General features: G+C 42.7%; 1 pseudogene; it reads left to right on the forward strand.

The window, feature by feature from the left end:
• The window catches only part of LOC119804260, an 18,367-nt pseudogene extending 5,512 nt beyond the window's left edge, over window positions 1-12,855 (forward strand).
• Window positions 12,856-21,683: the final 8,828 nt, after the last annotated feature.

The raw sequence follows: 21,683 nt of genomic DNA on the forward strand, positions 1-21,683 counted from the left end.
TGCCCCATTACCTGCTCCAGTATCCCCACTGAATCATTCTTCCTCTCCGGTGGCTGGCCATAGCAGGCACCCTGCTCTGGCACACACCAGGGTGTGTTCCTTCTTTTTTTTTTCTTTTTTCATGGTTTATTTTTTTTATATTTAAAAAATTTCCATCTCCTTCCCTCCTCCTCCCCGTCCCTCCGCTCCTCCTCCCCCTTCCCCCCCCTCCTTCTCCCCCTTCCCTCCCCTTCCCTCCACCCATACCTCCCCTCCCTCCCTCTCAAGGCCAAGGAGCCATCAGGGTTCCCCACTCTATGCTAAGTCCAAGGTCCTCCCAACTCCCCCCAGGGCCAGGAAGGTGATCGACCAAGCTGAGAAGGCTCCCACAGAGCCCGTCCATGCAGAAGAATCAGAGCCCAGTGCCAATGTCTTTTGCTTCTCAGTCAGCCCCCGCTGTTGGCCACATTCAGAGAGACGGGTTTGGTCGCATGATCCATCAGTCCCATTCCAACTGGAGTTGGTGATCTCCCTTTAGTTCTGTCCCACCGTCTCCATGAGTGAACGCACCCCTCATGTTCCTGACTTTCTCCCTCATGTTCTCGCTCCTTCTGCTCCTCATCAGGACCTTGGGAGCTCAGTCCAGTGCTCCAATGTGGGGCTCAGTCACCTTCCCAATCTATCGCCAGCTGGAGGTTCCCTCACGGTCCTGACTTTCTTTCTCATGTTCTCCCTCCTTCTGCTCCTCATCAGGACCTTGGGAGCTCAGTCCGGTGTTCCAATGTGGGGCTCTGTCATTTTCTTCATCTATCGTCAGGTGGAGGTTCTATGGTGATATGCAAGAAATTCATCAGTATGGCTATAGGAACTGGCCTTTTCAGGCTCCCTCTCCTCAGCTGCCCAAGGAACTATCTGGGGGGCGTCTCCCTGGAAACCTGGGAACCCCTCTAGGGTCAAGTCTCTTGACAACCCTCAGGTAGCTCCTTCAATTAAGATATATGCTTCCCTGCTCCCATATCCACCCTTCCTATATCCCAAGCATCCCATTCCTCCGAGCTCCCCCCATTCTCCCCTTCACATTTTTCTCTCCCCGTCTTCCCTTGGCCCAGTCTTGCCCAACCCTCAAGTTCCCAATTTTGCCTGGCGATCGTGTCTACTTCCAATATCCAGGAGGATTACTATATCTTTTTTTGGGTGTTCACCTTCATATTATCTTCTCAAGGATCCCAAATTTATAGGTTCGATGTTCTTTAATTATGGCTAGAAACCGATTATGAGTGAGTACATCCCATGTTCATCTTTTTGGGTCTGGGTTATCTCACTCAGAATAGTGTTTTCTATTTCCATCCATTTGCCTGCAAAATTCAAGATGTCATTGTTTTTTACCGCTGAGTAGTATTCTAGCATGTATATATTCCACAGTTTCTTCATCCATTCTTCCACTGAAGGGCATCTAGGTTGTTTCCAGGATCTGGCTATTACAAATAATGCTGCTATGAACATAGATGAGCATATGCTTTTGTTGTATGATTGGGCATCTCTTGGGTAGATTCCCAATAGTGGAATTGCTGGGTCCTGGGGTAGGTTGATCCCGAATTTCCTGAGAAACTGCCACACTGCTTTCCAAAGTGGTTGCACAAGTGTGCATTCCCACCAGCAATGGATGAGTGTACCCCTTACCCCACAACCTCTCCAGCAAAGGTTATTATTGGTGTTTTGGATTTTAGCCAATCTGACAGGTGTAAGATGATATCTCAAAGTTGTTTTGATTTGCATTTCCCTGATAGCTAGGGAGGTTGAGCATGACCTTAAGTGTCTTTTGGCCATTCGAACTTCTTCTGTTGAGAATTCTCTGTTCAGTTCAGCGCCCCATTTTTTAATTGGGTTAATTGGCATTTTACCGTCTAGTCTCTTGAGTTCCTTATATATTTTAGAGATCAGACCTTTGTCAGTTGCAGGGTTGGTAAAGATCTTTTCCCAGTCAGTAGGCTGCCTTTGTGTCTTAGTGACAGTGTCCTTTGCTTTACAGAAGCTGCTCAACTTCAGGAGGTCCCATTTATTCAATGTTGCCCTTAATGTCTGTGCAGCTGGGGTTATGCGCAGGAAACGGTTCCCTGTGCCCATTTGTTGTAGAGTACTTCCCACTTTCTCCTCTATCAAGCTCAATGTATTCAAATTAATATTGAGGTCTTTAATCCATTTGGACTTGAGTTTTGTGCATGGTGATAGATATGGATCCACTTTCATTCTTCTACAGGTTGACATCCAGTTATGCCAGCACCATTTGTTGAAGATGCCCTCTTTCTTCCATTGTGTACTTTTGGCTCCTTTATCAAAGATCAGGTGTTCATAGGTTTGTGGTTTAAGATCCGGGTCTTCTATACGATTCCATTGGTCAACTTCTCTGTTTTTATGCCAGTACCAAGCTGTTTTCAATACTGTAGCTTTGTAATAGAGTTTGAAGTCAGGGATGGTAATGCCTCCAGAAGAACCTTTATTGTATAAGATTTTTTTGGCTATCCTGGGTTTCTTGTTTTTCCATATAAAGTTGATTATTTTCCTCTCAATCTCTGTGAAGAATTTTAACGGGACCTTGATTGGGATTGCATTGAATCTATAGATTGCTTTTGGTAGAATTGCCATTTTTACTATGTTGATCCTCCCAATCCACGAGCAGGGGAGATCCTTCCATTTTCTGGTATCCTTTTCAATTTCTTTCTTCAAAGACTTAAAGTTCTTGTCAAATAAATCCTTCACTTCCTTGGTTAGAGATACTCCCAGATATCTTATGCTATTTGTGGCTATTGTGAAAGGTGATACTTCTCTGATTTCCCTCTCTGCTTCCTTATCCTTTGTGTATAGGAGGGCAACTGATTTTTTGGAGTTGATCTTGTAACCTGCCACGTTACTGAAGGAGTTTATCAGCTGTAGGAGTTCTTTGGTGGAGTTTTTGGGGTCGCTTATGTATACTATCATATCATCTGCAAATAATGAAAGTTTAACTTCTTCCTTTCCAAATTGTATCCCCTTGATTCCCTTATGTTGTCTTATTGCTATTGCTAGAACTTCAAGCACTATATTGAAGAGATAAGGAGAGAGTGGACAGCCTTGTCGTGTTCCTGAATTTAGTGGGATAGCCTTGAGTTTCTCTCCGTTTAATTTGATGTTAGCTGTGGGCTTGCTGTAAATAGCTTTTATTATATTTAGGAATGACCCTTGTATCCCTAATCTCTCCAAGACCTTTATCATAAAAGGGTGCTGAATTTTGTCAAATGCTTTTTCAGCATCTAATGAGATGACCATATGGTTTTTTTCCTTCAGTTTATTTATATGATGGATTACATTGATAGATTTTCGTATTTTGAACCAGCCCTGCATCACTGGGATGAAGCCTACTTGATCGTAATGGATAATTTTTCTAATGTGTTCTTGGATTCGGTTTGCCAGTATTTTATTGAGAATTTTTGCGTCAATGTTCATGAGTGAGATTGGCCTGTAATTCTCTTTCTTGGTTGAGTCTTTGTGCGGTTTAGGTATCAGGGTAACTGTAGCGTCATAGAAGGAATTTGGCAGTGACTCTTGTGTTTCTATATTATGAAATACCTTAAGGAGTATAGGTATTAGGTCTTCTTGGAAGTTCTGGTAGAATTCCGCATTGAAACCATCTGGTCCTGGGCTCTTTTTGGTAGGGAGGTTTCTGATAACAGTTTCTAATTCTTTGCGACTAACAGGACGATTTAGAGCATTTACCTGGTCCTGGTTTAACTTTGGTATATGGTATTTATCTAAAAAACTGTCCATTTCTTTTACATTTTCCAATTTTGTGGCATACAGGCTTTTGTAGTAAGATCTAATGATTCTCTGAATTTCCTCTGTGTCTGTGGTTATGTCCCCCTTTTCATTTCTGATCCTATTAATTTGCATGTTCTCCCTCTGCCGTTTGATTAGTTTGGCTAAGGGTTTGTCAATCTTGTTGATTTTCTCCAAGAACCAGCTTCTTGTTTCATTGATTCTTTGGATTGTTTTCTGTGTTTCTATTTTGTTGATTTCTGCCCTCAGTTTGATTATTTCCAGTCTTCTACTTCTCCTAGGTGAGTCTGCTTCTTTTTTTCCAGAGCTTTCAGGTGTGCTGTTAAGTCACCAATGAGCGCTTTCTCCGTTTTCTTTAAGTGGGCACTTAGTGCTATGAACTTTCCTCTTAGCACTGCTTTCATTGTGTCCCATAGGTTTGAGTATGTTGTGTCTTTGTTTTCATTAAATTCAAGAAAGACTTTAATTTCTTTCTTTATTTCTTCCTTGACCCAGGTGTGGGTCAGTAGTTGACTGTTCAGTTTCCATGAGTTTGTGGGTTTTCTGGGGGTAGCATTGTTGTTGAATTCTAATTTTAATCCATGATGATCCGATAAGACACAGGTGGTTACTAATATTTTTTTGTAACTGTGGAAGTTTGCTTTGTTACCAAGTATATGGTCAATTTTCGAAAAGGTTCCATGAGCCGCAGAGAAGAAGGTATATTCTTTCCTGTTTGGGTGGAATGTTCTATAGATGTCTGTAAAGTCCATTTGGTTCATTACCTCCAATAAGTCTTTCAATTCTCTGTTAGGTTTCTGTCTGATTGACCTGTCCATTGGTGAGAGAGGAGTGTTGAAGTCTCCAACTATTAGTGTGTGTGGTTTCATGGCTGCCTTGAGTTCTAGAAGTGTTTCTTTTACATAAGTGGGAGCTTTTATATTAGGGGCATAGATATTCAGGATTGAGACTTCATTCTGATGGATTTTCCCTGTTATGAGTATAAAGTGTCCCTTTCCATCTCTTCTGATTGATTTTAGTTTGAAGTCAACTTTGTTGGAAATTAGTATGGCCACACCCGCTTGTTTCTTAGGGCCATTTGCTTGATAGACCTTTTCCCAACCCTTTACTCTGAGTAGGTGTCTGTCTTTGTGGTTGAGGTGTGTTTCTTGTAAACAGCAAAATGTTGGATTCTGTTTTCGTATCCAGTCTCTTAGCCTGTGCCTTTTTATAGGTGAATTGAGTCCATTGATATTAAGTGATATTAATGACCAGTGGTTGTTAACTTCAGTCATTTTTAGTAGTAGAGTTTGTGTGTTTCCCTTCTTCTAGTTGTGCTGGTGAAGGGTCGCTAGATGCCTGAGTTATTGTGGGCGTTGTTGGACTCCTTGGTTTTTGATTTTCCTTCTATTACTTTCTGCAAGGCTGGATTTGTGGCTGCATATTGTTTAAATCTGTTTTTGTCCTGGAATATCTTGTTTTTTCCATCAATGGTGAATGCAAGCTTTGCTGGGTATAGTAGTCTAGGCTTGCATCCATGTTCCCTTAGTGTCTGTAGCACATCTATCCAAGCTCTTCTGGCTTTCATGGTTTCCATTGAGAAATCAGGTGTAATTCTGATAGGTTTCCCTTTATATGTTATTTGACCTTTTTCCTTTGCAGCTCTTAATATCTGTTCTTTATTCTGTATGTTTTGTGTTTTGATTATTATATGGCGTGGGGATGCTTTCTTTTGATCCAGTCTATTTGCTGTTCTGTAGGCTTCTTGTACCTTCATAGGAACAGCCTTCATTAGGTTGGGGAAGTTTTCTTCTATAATTTTGTTGAATATGTTTTCTGGGCCTTTGAGTTGTAATTCTTCTCCTTCTTCTACCCCAATTATTCTTAGGTTTGGTCTTTTCATGGTGTCCCAGATTTCCTGAATGTTTTGTTTTAAGAATTTGTTAGATTTGTTTAATTCTTTAATCTGTGAGTTTATTTCCTCTATAGTATCTTCAGAGTCCGAGATTCTTTCTTCCATCTCTTGTATTCGGTTGGAAATACTTGTCTCTGAAGTTTCTGTTCGTTCAGAGTTTCCATTTCCAGTCGTCCCTCAGATTGTGTTTTCTTCAATACCTCCATTTCATTTTTCAGGTCTTGTACTGTTTCCCTTACCTGTTTGATTGCTTTTTCTTGTTTTTCTTGTTTTTCTTGGGTATCTTTGAGAGATTTATTTATTTCGTCTACCTTTTTGTTTGTCAACTCCATTTCTTTATGGCAGTTTTTTACCTCCTGTTTAAGGTCCTCTATTATTTTCATAAAGTACTGTTTAAGGTCGGATTCTTCTATATCTTCTGGGGTAGGGTGTTCAATTCTTGTTGTTTCGGGATGTCTGGATTGTGGTGATGTCATGTTGCCTTTCATGTTGTTGGAGGAGCTCCTGCATTGGCGCCTGCCCATCTCTTCCTTCAAAAGGGGCCCGGAGGCGTTTGGTGTCCTAGACCAATCTTTGCTGTGACTGAAACTGGTTGGATCTCCCCAGTGTCAGAGGAGGACCTATTCCTTGCGTCACAATCTGAAGAAGCCCGCACTCCCTTGCAGGAATCCCCAGACCTGCCTGGAGGCCAGTGTCTGATTCCTCTGGGTGGATGGCGTTAGAACAGGAGCAGGACACCAGTTCAGGTGGAACTGAACTGGTGGAATACCACACAGCGAACCTGGCAGCACAATCTGAAGGAGCCCGCACCCCTCCGTAGGAATCCTCAGACCTGCCTGGAGGCCAGAGTCTTACTCCTTTGGGTGGATGGCCTTAGAACTGGAGCAGGACACCTGAGAACACTAGGGAAAGCTTGGGAGACACAGGGATGGGAGAAACAGACACAAGCCTGCAGAGGGACGTGGGGGTAGGCCGTCTGTGCTCTCTTCCAGGGCAGGTTGCCCCAGGGTCCGAATTCATTCACCAGTTCAGATGGAATGTCAGTGCACAGGATCAGGGATTCCAGGCAGCCCAGGGTCGCAGCCCAGACAAAAGGGCCAAGGTGGGGCAGGGCAGGATGGAATACCACACAGCGAACCTGGCAGCACAAACTGAAGGAGCCCGCACCCCTCCGCAGGAATCCTCAGACCTGCCTGGAGGCCAGAGTCTGAACCCTTTGGGTGGATGGCCTTAGAACAGGAGCAGGACACCTGAGAGCACTAGGGAAAGCTTGGGAGACACAGACACGGGAGAAACAGACACAAGCCTGCAGAGGGAAGTGGGGGTAGGGGGTTTGTGCTCTCTTCCAGGGCAGGTTGCCCCAGGGTCCGCATTCACTCACCAGTTCAGATGGAATGTCAGGGCACAGGATCAGGGATTCCAGGCAGCCCAGGGTCGCAGCCCAGACAAAAGGGCCAAGGTGGGGGCAGGGCGGGATGGAATACCACACAGCGAACCTGGCAGCACAATCTGAAGGAGCCCGCACCCCTCCGCAGGAATCCTCAGACCTGCCTGGAGGCCAGAGTCTGACCCCTTTGGGTGGATGGCCTTAGAACTAGAGCAGGACACCTGAGAACAACTAAGAAAATATCACTGGTGCTATTGTGTTCAGAGGTCAGCGAGGTATGAAAGTGCATCTCCAGAAGTCGTCATCAGGACTGCAGTGTCCCAAAGAATGATGGATCCTCTGGCAGACTGTCAGGTCCCCTTACAGGCCAAGCAGCTCTCAGACAAAGGCCTACCTTGCCCCGGGCAGTCAAATGAAGGAGGGGACCTCCCACAGGCCTGGGTGCACTCAATTCCAGGTCCCCAGAGCCCAAACAGGCTGAGCTGTGGGATTTTGTGGCCCCAAAGACGGGAGGATGAGGCAGGGGGAGGGGGGGAGGATTCTGGGTGCAAGCTGGGAAGGGACAGGAAGAAAGAGGCAGTATCCGGGGAGAATAACCCCTGCAGGAAGAGCAGGAAGTGTGCTGGTGGCAGGGGGAGTTGTGGCGTGTCTGTGGTCCCTCTCCGGGCAGCTGCCGCGGTTCGGGCACTCACTCCTCACTCACCCCAAAGAATGATGGATCCTCCTGCAGACTGTCAGGTCCCCTTACAGGCCAAGCAGCTCTCAGACAAAGGCCTACCTTGCCCTGGGCAGTCAAATGAAGGAGGGGACCTCCCACCGGCCTGGGTGCACTCAATTCCAGGTCCCCAGAGCCCAAACAGGCTGAGCTGTGGGATTTTGTGGCCCCAAAGACGGGAGGATGAGGCAGGGGGAGGGGGGGAGGATTCTGGGTGCAAGCTGGGAAGGGACAGGAAGAGAGAGGCAGTATCCGGGGAGAATAACCACTGCAGGAAGAGCAGCGTGTTCCTTCTTTTTATGTTGTATTTGTTTCACTCTGAGAAGCTGTGTTACCGTGCCTGTCTAAAACACTTGATGGTCCGATAAAGAACTGATTGGCTAATAGCAAGGCAGGGGAAAAGATAGGCTCTGCTAGCAGACAGAGAGTAAAAATAGAAGGAGAAATCTGGAGGAGGAGGAGCAAGAAAGAAGGAGGAGAGGAGGACATCAAGGGCCAGCCACCCAGCCAGCTGCAAAGCAAAAAGGAAAGACATGCAGAAGAAAAGGAAAAGGCACAGGGGCAAAATACATGTTATAATTTAAGATAGGAAATGCTGACTAGAAACAAACCAAGCTAAGGTCAGGCATTTATAAGAAAAAATAATACTTCATGTGTGATTTATTTGGGATCTGGGTGACGAACGCTCCCCAAAAATCCAAAGGAGTAAAACAGCCAAAGTCAGTATAGCCATGTAAGGCCCCCAATATCATACACAGAGATACAGGATTTGCACTTTGCCCTGAAGAGTTTCAGGCTTGCTCTGCTTCAGTATGTCCTAACTATATTGTCATTCCTCCCTTCAAAATGGTAATGTATATTCTGTGCATTATATTTTGGAGGATTATAATTGGCTTTATGAGTTGCACAGTGCTTACAATAAAAGACACTGCCTTGAGTCTCATAATAGATGCTTGTAAAGATTTGGGGGGGGGGGCACCAAGCAAATCCCAAATCATGACATGGAGATATTAGTTCTGAATGCTCAGCCTTAGCTTAGCTTATCCCTCTCTATCTTATAACTCATTGGGACCTTATTCTCCCCAACTACATCTTGCCTCGGGGCTTTTGACCTTTATCTAGTTCTGTGGGTCCTTCTTTGAGGGCTTCCTCCATATCTGGGTAGTTGGCGGCTGCCTGGCTGGCCCCCAGTCTCCCTCTCTTTCTCCTTTGACCTCTCCTTTAATTCTCCCCTAGCACAGACTCCACCTCCTAATCCTTCTCTCTAGCTGCAGGCACCGCCTATCCCTCCTCTGCCTGGCTATAGCATTCAGCTTTTTATTAGAGCAATCATGTACCTTAGACAGGGAAAGCAACACACCTCTACGTGGTTAATTAACGCAGCATAAAAAGTGTAACACATGTTTACAAAATTAAACAAATGCTGCATAATGAAACGGAACCCACCTTACACAGTTAACATAATATTCTGTAACATAAGCAAATGTACACAACTTTATATAGTTAAAGCAATGTTCCACAACAGACTCTTCTTTTAAACATTGTTGAGATTGGGAAAGACTATGTGGACATTTGAATTTGAACAAAGTGCATTTTGCATTATGATGTGGCCAGGAGCCCATAGGACCAGGGCGTGGGATGTGCTGGTTGGAGCAAGAATGACACCTGTAGGCTAATATGTTTCAGCATCTGCTTCCCAGCTTGGTGAAGCTGTTTTGAGAGGACTTGGAAGTTGTCTTAGTTAGGGTTGCTACTGCTGTAACTAGATACCATGATGAATAGCAACTTGGAGAGGGAAGGTTTATTTTGCTTACTATTTCAAAATTCATTTCATTATCTAAGGGAGTGGTTCTCATCCTCTGTGTCATGACTCCCCACAGGAGTCACATGTAAGTGTAGCGGGCGTGGTCGGCCTGCAATGGGAAATAACCAAAATGGGCTTATATGAAATACTCAGCTTTAATAAAAGGAGAAAATGGGAGAAACTTACAGACCCAGAGTTCCAATGAAGAACAGGGAACCAGGAGAGCAAAAACCAAAACACGGATCTTTTAAAGGTATTTTGTGCCCCGGAGGGGTAATGCCTCTCAGGCAAGGGATTGGTTAGCTACCCCATCATATAAGATTTTCTGCATATCAAATACATGACAGTAGCTAGATTACAGTTATGAAATTGCCATAAAAGAGTTTTGTGTTGGGAGTCACCACAAAATGAGGAAATACATTAAAGGGTCACAGCACTAGGAAGGTTGAGAACCACTGATGTAAGGTATTCAGGGCAGGAACACAAAAAGGACAGCCAGGAGCCTGGAGGAGGTGCTGATTCACATGCCATTGAGAAGTGCTCCTACAGGATTGCTCCGCATGGCATACTCAGTCTTCCATTTAAACCTAGGACCACCTGGTCTTGGTTGGCACAACCCACAGTGGGCTGCATCCTCCCCATCAATCACTAATTAATAAAATATGGTACAGGCCTGTCTACAGCCTGAGCTTAAAAAACCCTTACTGAATTCAGATTTCCAGACCCTAAGATAACTCTAGTTTATGCCAACTTGACAAAAACTAATCCTCAGAACTAATCGCTTGCCAAGTTGATACACAAACACATCACTGATCAGAGGTAACATACAATTTTCTGTTCATCCCAGGATCATACATTAACACCAGCATCACAATATAAGAATCTAAGTTATAAATGTCCCACAGTCTTTAAACAGTCAAGCATTTAAAGTCCAAATCCCCTAACATATTATTAACGTCTCTAAAATCCAGTTTCTGTAAATGTTCAGTCTGTGGGTCTCCTGTAATATCACAATAAGTTAAAGAATTTCTTGTTCCAATAGGGAAGAATCAGGGCACAGCCACACCCTACACAAATCAAAAGTAAACCCCAACAATAGATATCTCAGTGTCAGGCTTCTGGGTTCAATGAGGACTTTCAGAGCTCCATCATGGCTTGCCACAGCACACAGGGATTGTCTCACATGCTCAGACCTGCTCTGTGCCTGTTGCTGTCCTTAGCAAACATCATGTGAGACTGTAATCTCCAAAATTCTGGGGTCCGTTTCTGTAACTGGCCTGTACTTTCCCCAAGAGCACTCCTGCACTCTGTCCATGGTACCAAGTCTCAACTTCTCTGCATGACTCCTTCAGTCCTTGGTTTCAACAGCTACTGAGGCTGCACCTTCCAATGGCCTCTTCTGGCCTCTCACGGTGCCAAGCCTCAGCTGCTCCTCATGACCCTTTCATGCATTAACAACCAGTCCCAATGCGGAGACTATTCCATATGACCTAGGTTGGCTACCAGCATGAAGTAAAACCTTGACATGCTTTGGAAAACAACTTCTGTGTATTGACCAGAGATGTCCCCTGAATGATGCTGCTCTATTCTTGATCACAGCTGACTCCACTCTGTCAGCTGACCAGAACCACAGATGCTTAATAGGAAGAAACACAAGGGTCCAGAGAGATTCTTTAAGGGACTCTCAAACTTCCATCAGAAAGGTCACAAGCCAGTCCGCCATTGTCTCCACTGCTCTCAAAGTTCTTTTTTACCAAGACCCTACCCAACTGTCCAATGAACACTCAATACTCAATGGCTTTTCTAGCCCAAGATTCCAAAGTACTTCCTCAATCTTCACACAAATAGCATGGTCAGGTCAGTTGCAGGAACACCCAACTCTCTGACCCTGGAACCAAATTCTGTCTTAGCTGGAGTTACTGTTGCGGTGATAAAGCACCATGACTGACAGAAACTTGAGGTTGAAAGTATGTATTAACTCTTGACTTCTTTATCACACTGGATCATCAGAGGAAGTCTGGACAGGAACACTAACAGGCTAAGGACTTGAGGCAGTTTTCAGGCCATGAAGCCATGATGCTTACTAGCTTATTCAATGTGTTTTGGTCAGTCTGTTTTTATATAGAACTCAGGACCACCTTCCCAGGGTTGGTACCACCCCCAATGGACTGGCCTCTTCCCGTCAATCAGTAACTAGAAAAAGCCCTTCTGGCTTGCTTCTGGATTGTGAAGGGATTTCCTCAGTTGAGGTTTCCTCCACTGAGGAGACACAAGCTTGTTTCTAGTTCACACAAAGCTTACCATCACAAATGTCTTCCCTTGTGGGAGGCACTGTGTCCCTGCAGGCAAGGCTTGAGGTTCCAAATGACTCCTGCCTTTCCCAGTGTGCTCCGTGCTTCCTGCTTCTCCTTTGAGATGTGTGCTTGCTCAGCTGTTCCTGCTGCCCTGCCATTGCTCCACGATTAGGGAATCTAAACGCCTGAAAAACTTAACCCAAATTAAACTCTGCTTTCTCTACTCTTAGAGAACTGGTCCACGACCATACAGAACTCAAAGGGACTCTCAATGTAGATACAAGAAATGTCCCCCTGGTGCGATCAGATCGATCTAAGGTGGTGACTGTGGAACCAGAAACCACCCCTACTTCTAATCCCCCACCTGCGGAAGAGGAGAAAATAGAATCTAGTCAGGAGGTTGTCAACCCAGAGCACTATATCAAACACCCTCTCCAGAACAGGTGGGCACTCTGGTTTTTTAAAAATGATAAAAGCAAAAGTTGGCAAGCAAACCTTTGATTGATCTCTAAGTTTGATACCATTGAAGACTTTTGGGCTCTATACAACCATATCCAGTTGTCTAGTAATTTAATGCCTGGCTGTGACTACTCACTTTTTAAGGATGGTATTGAGCCTATGTGGGAAGATGAGAAGAACAAACAGAGTGGTCAATGGCTCATTACATTGAACAAGCAGCAGAGACGAAGTGACCTCGATCGCTGTATGCTAGAGACACTGCTGTGCCTTATTGGAGAATCTTTTGATGACTACAGCGATGATGTATGTGGTACTGTTGTCAATGTTAGAGCTAAAGGTGATAAGAGAGCAATATGGACTACTAAGTGTGAAAACAGAGACACAGTCACACACATAGGGAGGGTATACAAGGAAAGGTTAGGACTTCCTTCAAAGATAGTAATTGGTTATCAGTCCCACGCAGATGCGGCTACAAAGAGCGGCTCCACCACTAAAAATAGGTTTGTTGTTTAAGAAGACACCTGAGTGTTCTCACAGGTGACTGTGTCTCGCAATCGAGATTGGGAGCTGAACCAAAGCCTCATCTAAGCAGAGTGGACTGCACTGAAGTTTGATTCCATCTAAATGTTGCTAAGATATAAGAGAAGTCTCATTCGCCTTTGTCTTGTACCTCTGTGTTCATTTCTTCCCTTCCTCCCCCCAATTTTTGCTAGTGTGTTCACTACCCCAATCAAAGAATTACAGTATACGCCACCTCAGAATCAGCAGGTGTGTTCCTGTCCCACACTGTAACAGCTGGGTAGAATTGCCATGATACACACATTTGCCTTTCCACAATATTCGTAAAAGAACTTGCATTTCTGTTACCTTAGCAGGAAAAGATCTGTTTCTGCTCCACTCCCTGCAGGAGCGTGTTTTGCTGGTGAGAGTCTGCAGTTTTCTAGCAACGTCATGTCCTTCCACAGCGTTCTCCTTGCTGGCCTCTTGCTGATGGCTGCTAGAGTTTAATTTATTTGCTTCCCTCCTTGGATAACATTACTGACTCTGATTTCAGTTTTTCATTTGTTTTGCTTTTGTTTTTTTCCCTCATGTAACATTGGTGAAGGATCCAGTAATATGACAGAAACGTAGAATAAACATTAAATTTGTGCGAACAAAAAGAAAAGAAATGTCCTCCTTACAGATGTGGTAGGGTAGGGATTAGGAGTGTGATGGATAGAGGGGCTGTCTGAGTTTCTATGGATTTATGGCAGGAACGGAAACATTTTGTCCAAACTGAGATCTTGAAAAAGTGAAGAAAGAAAGAGACACCCAAAGACAGGGATGAATCCACACCTGAGGAAAGCCCCAAGGCTCACCAGCCATTCAATATTCCCATCTCTGACACACCTAAGGTGAGAGGAATGCTACAAATTGCATCTTCAGCAGATCCTCTCTCTCTTGCTGCTTGCATGGGATCCCCCTTCTTTATCTCTATGCCCCTTACCTGCAGAGAACCTGAGTGTCAGAGCTCACTGAAGGGAGGTGTGGTAGTCTAAATGTAACTGACTCCCATACTCTAATAGGGAGTGACATGATTAGGAGGTGTGGCTGTGATGGAGGGGGTATCGCCTTGTTGGAGGAAGGGTGTCACTGTGGGAGCAGGCTCTGAGGCTTTGTAAGCTTAGTATCCCTCCCAGTGTCTCAGTTGACATCCTGTTGCTTGCAAGATGTAGGGCTCTCAGGTACTCCTGCTGCACTGTCTGCCTGCAGGCTGCCATTCTCCCCATTGTGATGATAATGGACTGAACCTCTGAACTGTCAGCCACCCCAGTTACATGTTTTCTTTTTTTAAATTTATTTATTTCTATTCAAAAATTTACACTTCCTCCCCTCCTCCCATTTCCCTCCTGCTCCCCCACAAACCCTCCTCTCTCCCTCTCTCTCCTTAAGTGAGGGCAGGGAACCCTGCTCTGTGGGAAGTCCAAGACACTCTCCCCCTACATCCAGGCCTGGGATGCTCTGCATCCATATTGACTAGGGTCCCAAAAAGCCAGTACATGCATTAGAAACAAGTCCCAGTGACATTATCATTGGCTTCTAAGTCAGTCCCCATTGTCAGCCACATTCAGAGTCCAGTTTGATTGCATGCTCATTCATTCTGCATCTGAAGGGTAAGCCTAGCCAAAAACCTTGTTTTGAGAGGCGTGTCCCCCTTTGGCTAAAGGCGTGTCCCCCTTAGGCTAATATTGATTTATAAAATCTTGGGGGCCTGTGGCCCACCTGCTCTTTGTTTTCCTGTGCTCCTCACTGGAACCTTGGATCTGTAAGTTCCCTTTCCTTTCCTTTATTAAAACTGAATTATATATAATAAAGCTTGTCTGATGAATCATAACTGCCGATCAACCACGCACCTTCATTTGGCGTCCAACTCGGGCATTTGGGAGCCTTTAGCTCCAGTTCCTGCACTGTGCACTGCATGGCAGGGATTCGGCCTTGGGCTCTTGATTGCTTCAGTGCAGTTTCCCAGACTAGTCCCTCCTAGCCCTGCTTGTATGGAGCAAAGGACGCGTGCAGGTGACTCAGTCTGAGCTCGCTAACCCCTCAGGCAGTACCAGTCCAGGCTGAGTTCGGCCTGGGCCCTGACCTGCAGGAGACTAGCAGTTACTGCCTGCATCCCAGCATTCGAGCTCTGCCTCTACTGCAAACTTGGTTTGGCCGAGCGGTTACTGCCCTCGCCACCTACTGGCAGGGAACGGTCATTACAGGTAAAATTTCTTTTGATTAAAAAAAAATGTCTGACCATATCACCGTTGAAAGCTTCTGCAGCCTATTTAATTATACTATGGTAGAAATATTGCAGGATACATATGATATTCCCATAACTTGGATATTTATAGGGCTTGCAATTTTTCTCGTATTTGGTTTCTCCCTTACATGGTTTGAAAATAGAAAAATGATAAAGTCCTTACAGAATGAAACCAGGATTCTTAGGACAGAGGTTGAATGCTTAAGAAAGGGCACAACTGTTTTGAGTGACAACTTTAAGTCGGTCAAGGTATTTACAAAAACAATTCAGACTGACACCAAAAAAGAGTTTGAAGTTCTTAAGGAAGGGAATAGGGCTTTGTCTGATATGACTCTGTCAAATGAGCAAAATTTAAAAAAACTACAGTCTGATATTAAGGAGAGATTCATTGCTGCGGAGGAGAGAACAGCTGATTTGGATCGTAAACTCCAGTCCCTGTCTGAAACATTATCAGAGAGAATTAAAACTGCTGAATGTGAAAATCAGACTTTGTCTAAAGGATATGACAGATTGGCTGACAGATAGTCAATACAAGAAGGCACAATTCATGCCATGAAAATTCTATCCAAGGATGAGATATTAACTCTACTGGACAAACTTCATATTTTTGAATCCTCCATGAAGGCCTTGGAGCATAATTCTGGACAGGAGATCCAGGCCTTACAGAAGGCAATAGTAAGCAGATTAGAAAAGATTGAGGAAATTATAGACTGTGATGAACAGGAGCAAATGGTAGAAAGGCGAAATTTAACCCCGTCAATGAGTAAAACTCTCCGGGATAACTTCCATAAAGTTCTACCTGCCTTTCCAATAATAACATCAGAAAAGGTGACTGGTTCCAAAAACCCTAGGGTCATCAAGGAATATACATGGGAACCCTTCCGTATGAATGATCTCAAAGAAATTAAACAAGCCATTATGAATTTTGGGCTACATTTGTCCTTTGTTAGAGAGATGCTCAAAACTTGGTCTATAAGCAATAAGGCAATGCCCCACGATTGGGTACAATTAGTATCAGCTGTTCTAGAGAGTGGGTCACAATTAAATTGGAAATGCATGTTCAGACAAGAGGCTAAACTTTTAGAACAGCAGGAAAGAGCAAAGGGAATTGAGATCTCCCTAGATCAAATTCTAGGTGAAGGACTTTTCTCCGATCCTCTAGAACAAGCTAATTATGATGAACACACCTTATCCATATGTACTACAGCAGCCTTAAAGGCTTGGGACAGGGTTCAAGACCCAGGATAGAGACTGGAATCATATATCAGAGTTAAACAGGATCAGAGAGAACCCTTTAGTGATTTTTTACAAAGGCTAACTAAAGCTGTACAAATAGGGATATCTGACCCAGAAGCAAGACGTATAATAATTGAGTCTTTGGCTTATGAGAATGCCAATGTTGAGTGTAAAAGGATCCTGGGGACTTTAAAAATGAGATCAGTGCCCTTCGACGAATGGGTCTTGCATACAATGAATGTTGAATCATTTGAATATGGCACTGAAGTATGGGTAGAAGAAGCAATTTCTAATGCAAAAAGGAGGCATCAAGTTACCAAATGTTTTAATTGTGGCAAGATGGGACATATTAAAAGGAATTGCAGACAATGGATTTTCAGAAATAATAATAATAATAACAATAACAATAATAATAATGCCTCTTCTAGAAATAACAGACGTAGGAGGACTCAGCCTTCAGGTATATGTAGGAGATGTGGAAAAGGCAGACACTGGACAAATGAGTGCAGGTCAACAAGAGATAGACAAGGCAACCTGTTGCCACTGGGAAACGCAATGGGGGGCCTCTCGCAGGCCCCCATGGCGAATGTGGTCCAGTCATTTCTGGTTACTGCAGAGAACATGACTTGTCAGGAAAATTAGAAAGCCCCATGCCTGCTGTTAAAAGCAAAAACGGCCTGAAAGATGAGTTACGTGTATTTTGGCTGACTTTTATAAATGAACAAAGACCAAAGTTAAGAGTGTGCGTAAATGGCGTTTTTATTACTGGCCTACTGGACACAGGTGCGGATGTAAGTATCATTACTCCAGAATCTTGGCATCCGTATTGGCCTCTTCAGGATGTAAATGTTCAGTTCCTGGGAACTGGAACCCTATCTCAAGTAAGGCAGAGCATGAGATGGGTTGAATGCATAGGGCCAGAAGGACAAATAGGAAAATTAAGGCCATATGTAGCCAATATTGCAGTGAATTTATGGGTCCGTGACCTGTTGCAGCAATGGAATACCCAAATTAACATTCCTGCTGCTTCTAGAGCCTGTATCACTGAGGAAAATATTAAAAGATATTACAGAAGGTGGAAACCGGCTGTTCGGGCTGTACAAGAACGCAAAGCAATTGATGGCCCTTCAGAGATACGAACAGCACTGCCTCTAAAATGGTTGACTGAGAAACCAATATGGACAAAGCAATGGCCTTTAGCTGAGGAAAAGTTGCAGGCTTTAGAACAGCTGGTACAAGAGCAATTAGATGCTCGACATATAGAAGAATCTACCAGCCCTTGGAATTCTCCTGTATTTGTGGTTAAGAAAAAGTCTGGTAAATGGAGAATGGTGACAGATCTCAGGGCTATCAATAAGGTTATTCAACCTATGGGCTCTCTGAAATCTGGAATTCCTCTGCCCTCTTTATTACCAAAAGGATGGCCTCTCATAGTTATTGATTTAAAGGATTGTTTCTTCACTATACCTTTACAAGAAAAAGACAGAGAAAAGTTTGCCTTCACAGTGCCTACTTATAATAACTCTCAACCTACAAGGAGATACCAGTGGACCGTCCTCCCACAGGGCATGTTGAACTCTCCCACCCTGTGCCAATACTTTGTAAATCAACCATTGCAAATAATATGCAAGCAATTTCCCAAGTCTATAATTTATCATTACATGGATGATATTCTGTTATCCGATTCAAACATGGATACTTTAGAAAGACTGTTTGAAGAAGTAAAAATACTTTTACCTAAATGGCCATTGCAGATTGCTCCTGAAAAAATTCAGAGAGGAGATTCTGTTAATTATCTAGGTTATAAAATAGGTTTGCAAAAAATTAAGACACAAAAAGCACAAATTAGGAGAGATCGGTTACGGACTCTCAATGACTTTCAAAGGTTGTTAGGAGACATTTCCAGCTTACGACCGGCTGTTGGGATAACACCTGATATGATAATTCATTTAAATAAAACTTTGGATGGTGAAAAAGACTTAAACAGTCCCAGAGAATTAACAGCTGAAGCAGAAAAGGAGCTGAGAATGATTGAGGAGAAATTACAAGAGACACATGTGGACAGGGTAAATCCAGAGCTCAGTTGTATTCTCGTCATATTGCCTTCCAAAATTTCTCCTACAGGAATTTTAATGCAGAGAGATGATATTATCTTAGAATGGATCTTTCTACCACATAAACCAAGTAAGAAAATAAAAACTTATGTGGAAAAAGTCTCTGAATTAATTATAAAAGGCAAATTGAGACTTCATCAACTAGCAGGCATAGACCCAGCAGAAATTATAGTGCCTTTCACTGCTAATGAACTAAAAAAGTTGTGGGAAGATAACGAACCATGGCAAAGAGCTTGTGCTAATTTTTTGGGAGAAATCAATAACAACTATCCGAAAAGCAAGAGGCTTAACTTTATAAAGAGAACTTCTTGGATTCTCCCTCGAATCATCCGTGATGCTCCGATAACTGGAGCACGTACATTTTATACTGATGCTAATAAATCAGGGAAAGCAGGTTACAAATCAGAAGAATTGAGTAAGGTGGAAAAAAGTCCTTATGATTCTGTCCAGAAGGCAGAATTATATGCCATTCTTATGGTGGTAAGGGATTTTAAAGAACCGCTTAATATAGTTACTGATTCACAATATGCAGAAAGAGTAATCTTACATATTGAAACTGCTGAATTTATACCTGATGATACAGAACTAACCTCATTGTTTATCCAGGTACAAGACATGATCAGGAACAGACTTTGCCCTATGTATATAACACACATCCGATCCCATACGGGTCTGCCAGGTCCTCTAGCACAAGGTAATGCAGAAATTGATCAATTGTTGATTGGTAGTGTGCTGCAGGCCTCTGAATTTCATAAAAAAAATCATGTCAATAGCAAAGGCTTGAAGAAAGAGTTTTCTATTACATGGCAACAAGCTAAGGAAATTGTAAAGAAATGCCCTACTTGCTCTTTTTATAACCAAACACCACTGCCTGCAGGGGCTAATCCAAAGGGCACTCAAAGGAATGAAATCTGGCAGATGGATGTGTTTCACTTTGCAGAATTTGGCAAATTAAAATATGTACACCATACCATTGACACTTATTCAGGTTTTCAATGGGCAACTGCTTTAAGCTCAGAAAAAGCTGATTCAGTAATCACTCATTTATTAGAAGTTATGGCCATCATGGGTATACCTACACAAATAAAGACGGATAATGGTCCAGCTTATGTCTCTAGGAAAATGAAACGGTTTTTTGCTTATTACAATATTAAGCATGTTACAGATATACCATACAATCCTACAGGTCAAGCAGTCATAGAAAGATCAAATAGAAGTATAAAGGATATGTTAAACAAACAGAAAGGGGTGGAAAATACCCCTAGAAATAGGTTACATAGTGCTTTATTAACCTTGAATTTTTCTCAACGCTAATGAGAAGGGGACAACGGCTGCAGAAAGACATTGGATAATGGAAACGTCTGCTGAATTAAATCAACCAGTTTATTTCAAGGATGTGCTGACCTCGCAATGGAAGCCAGGAGATGTGCTGCGTTGGGGAAGAGGTTTTGCTCTTGTCTCCACAGGAGAGGAAAAATTGTGGATACCATCAAAATTAATAAAGGTTCGGTTTGAAGAGAAGAAGCCCCTTGGAAAAGAAAAATAATTCATGCACAAGGATGATGATCATACTGATGTTAAGAAAAGCATATAGGTTGGGGCAGGGTTCTTTTCTTATCTTCACAGGAAACCACTCATCTTCAAAGAACTTAAGGGACCCTGGATATTTAAATACTGATGGATGGACACTAGTTACAACTTAATATGGATCAACACAGAACCCGAATAGATTTAGTAAGTATAAAACATTTATATATATATATATATATATATATATATATATATTATAAATTTATATATATACACATTACTGTGCTTTTATTTATATGTATATAGAGCTGGTTTTGGAGTTGGACTATGGCTCAGTCCTTCTTCAATTCCAAGCCTGTTTATAAGAGATATCTCAGAGTTTCTGTCTCAGGTCAGGAGCCATGAAATGGGACAGAATAATAATAGTAATAATAATAATAATGATGATGATGATGATGATGATGATGATAGTTGATAAACTTTCTTTGCCTTTCCTCATATCTGTGTCTGTCTTTATTATACCTTCCATCGAATATATATGTCTGTATATGTCTTTGTAGATAATGTTTACCTTTCCTATAACAAACAACAAATTTTCCTTCAGTAATCTTTGAAGTTTCCAGGATGAAGATGGGGCCCCACAACATCAATTTCACCTGGTTACTATGACGTCATGTTTTCAATAGCGTTAAAATTAGACCTGTTTTTTGGTACCAACTACACAAGACAGTTTCAAATGGTGTACAATTTTGACAACACTCTGGCCGGACCTCCTCAAAACACTCAGAGGCTAGTTACAATTTCCTCTACCAAATGTTATTCTGGGAATTTTACCATCATTTGCTTTCACTGGACCCCCTGAGAAGAACGTCGCCCCCATGTCAGCTGGAAGCAATCTTAGAGGACGACGCCCCCTCTCCCAACAGAGTTTGCCCTCTGGTTTAGGGACATTATTTAGTAGTTGGTATAGGGTTGAGGGGATGGGGGAGGTATTATATGGACTCAAGGGTGTTTATGAAAAAAAGGGGGGGCGATTACCTGGTTTGATGGGATGATTGGTATTTGTGAATTATTGTTTTTAGAAAATTGCACTGTTGTTGATTCTTGTATATTGAACATTGTATGTGAGTATGCTTCTACCTCTATTGTATGAAAGTATGCTTCTACCTCTGTTTAAAACAATTGTTATATTGAGATATTTATCATATTGCAATGTACATTTCTACCTCTGATATTATATGTGTAATGACATTGTTTACGTTTGGGGATATTGTCCTCATTTATTGCACAGTTGTTTATTCTCTTAGTCTCCAAGTTAGATAGGTATCGAGAATTATATATCAATAGTCATATATGTTTGTCATATTTATATTTAGGATATTCAGGTTTTTTAGATACATAGAAATTATATTTAGTATAGATAGTATAATCTTCAACCTCTTTGAAGAGCTGTAGAAAATGGCCTTTAACCTAACCTAGAGTTTGGTACTTATGAGACACAATCACTCCTGGCAACACCACTCTACTCCCGAGAAAATGTTGAGCACCAAAGGCACTCCACTGGGAGCTTGTCTTCTTCTTAGCAGAACTGGACTTTGGGCAAAGAAAAGCCCATACCTCAACTACTGACAAAGATACAGAATATCTATAAGTGGATAAAACAGGATTGTCTT

This window comes from Arvicola amphibius, chromosome X, assembly GCF_903992535.2.
Source record: "Arvicola amphibius chromosome X, mArvAmp1.2, whole genome shotgun sequence".
Classification (NCBI taxonomy): domain Eukaryota; kingdom Metazoa; phylum Chordata; class Mammalia; order Rodentia; family Cricetidae; genus Arvicola; species Arvicola amphibius.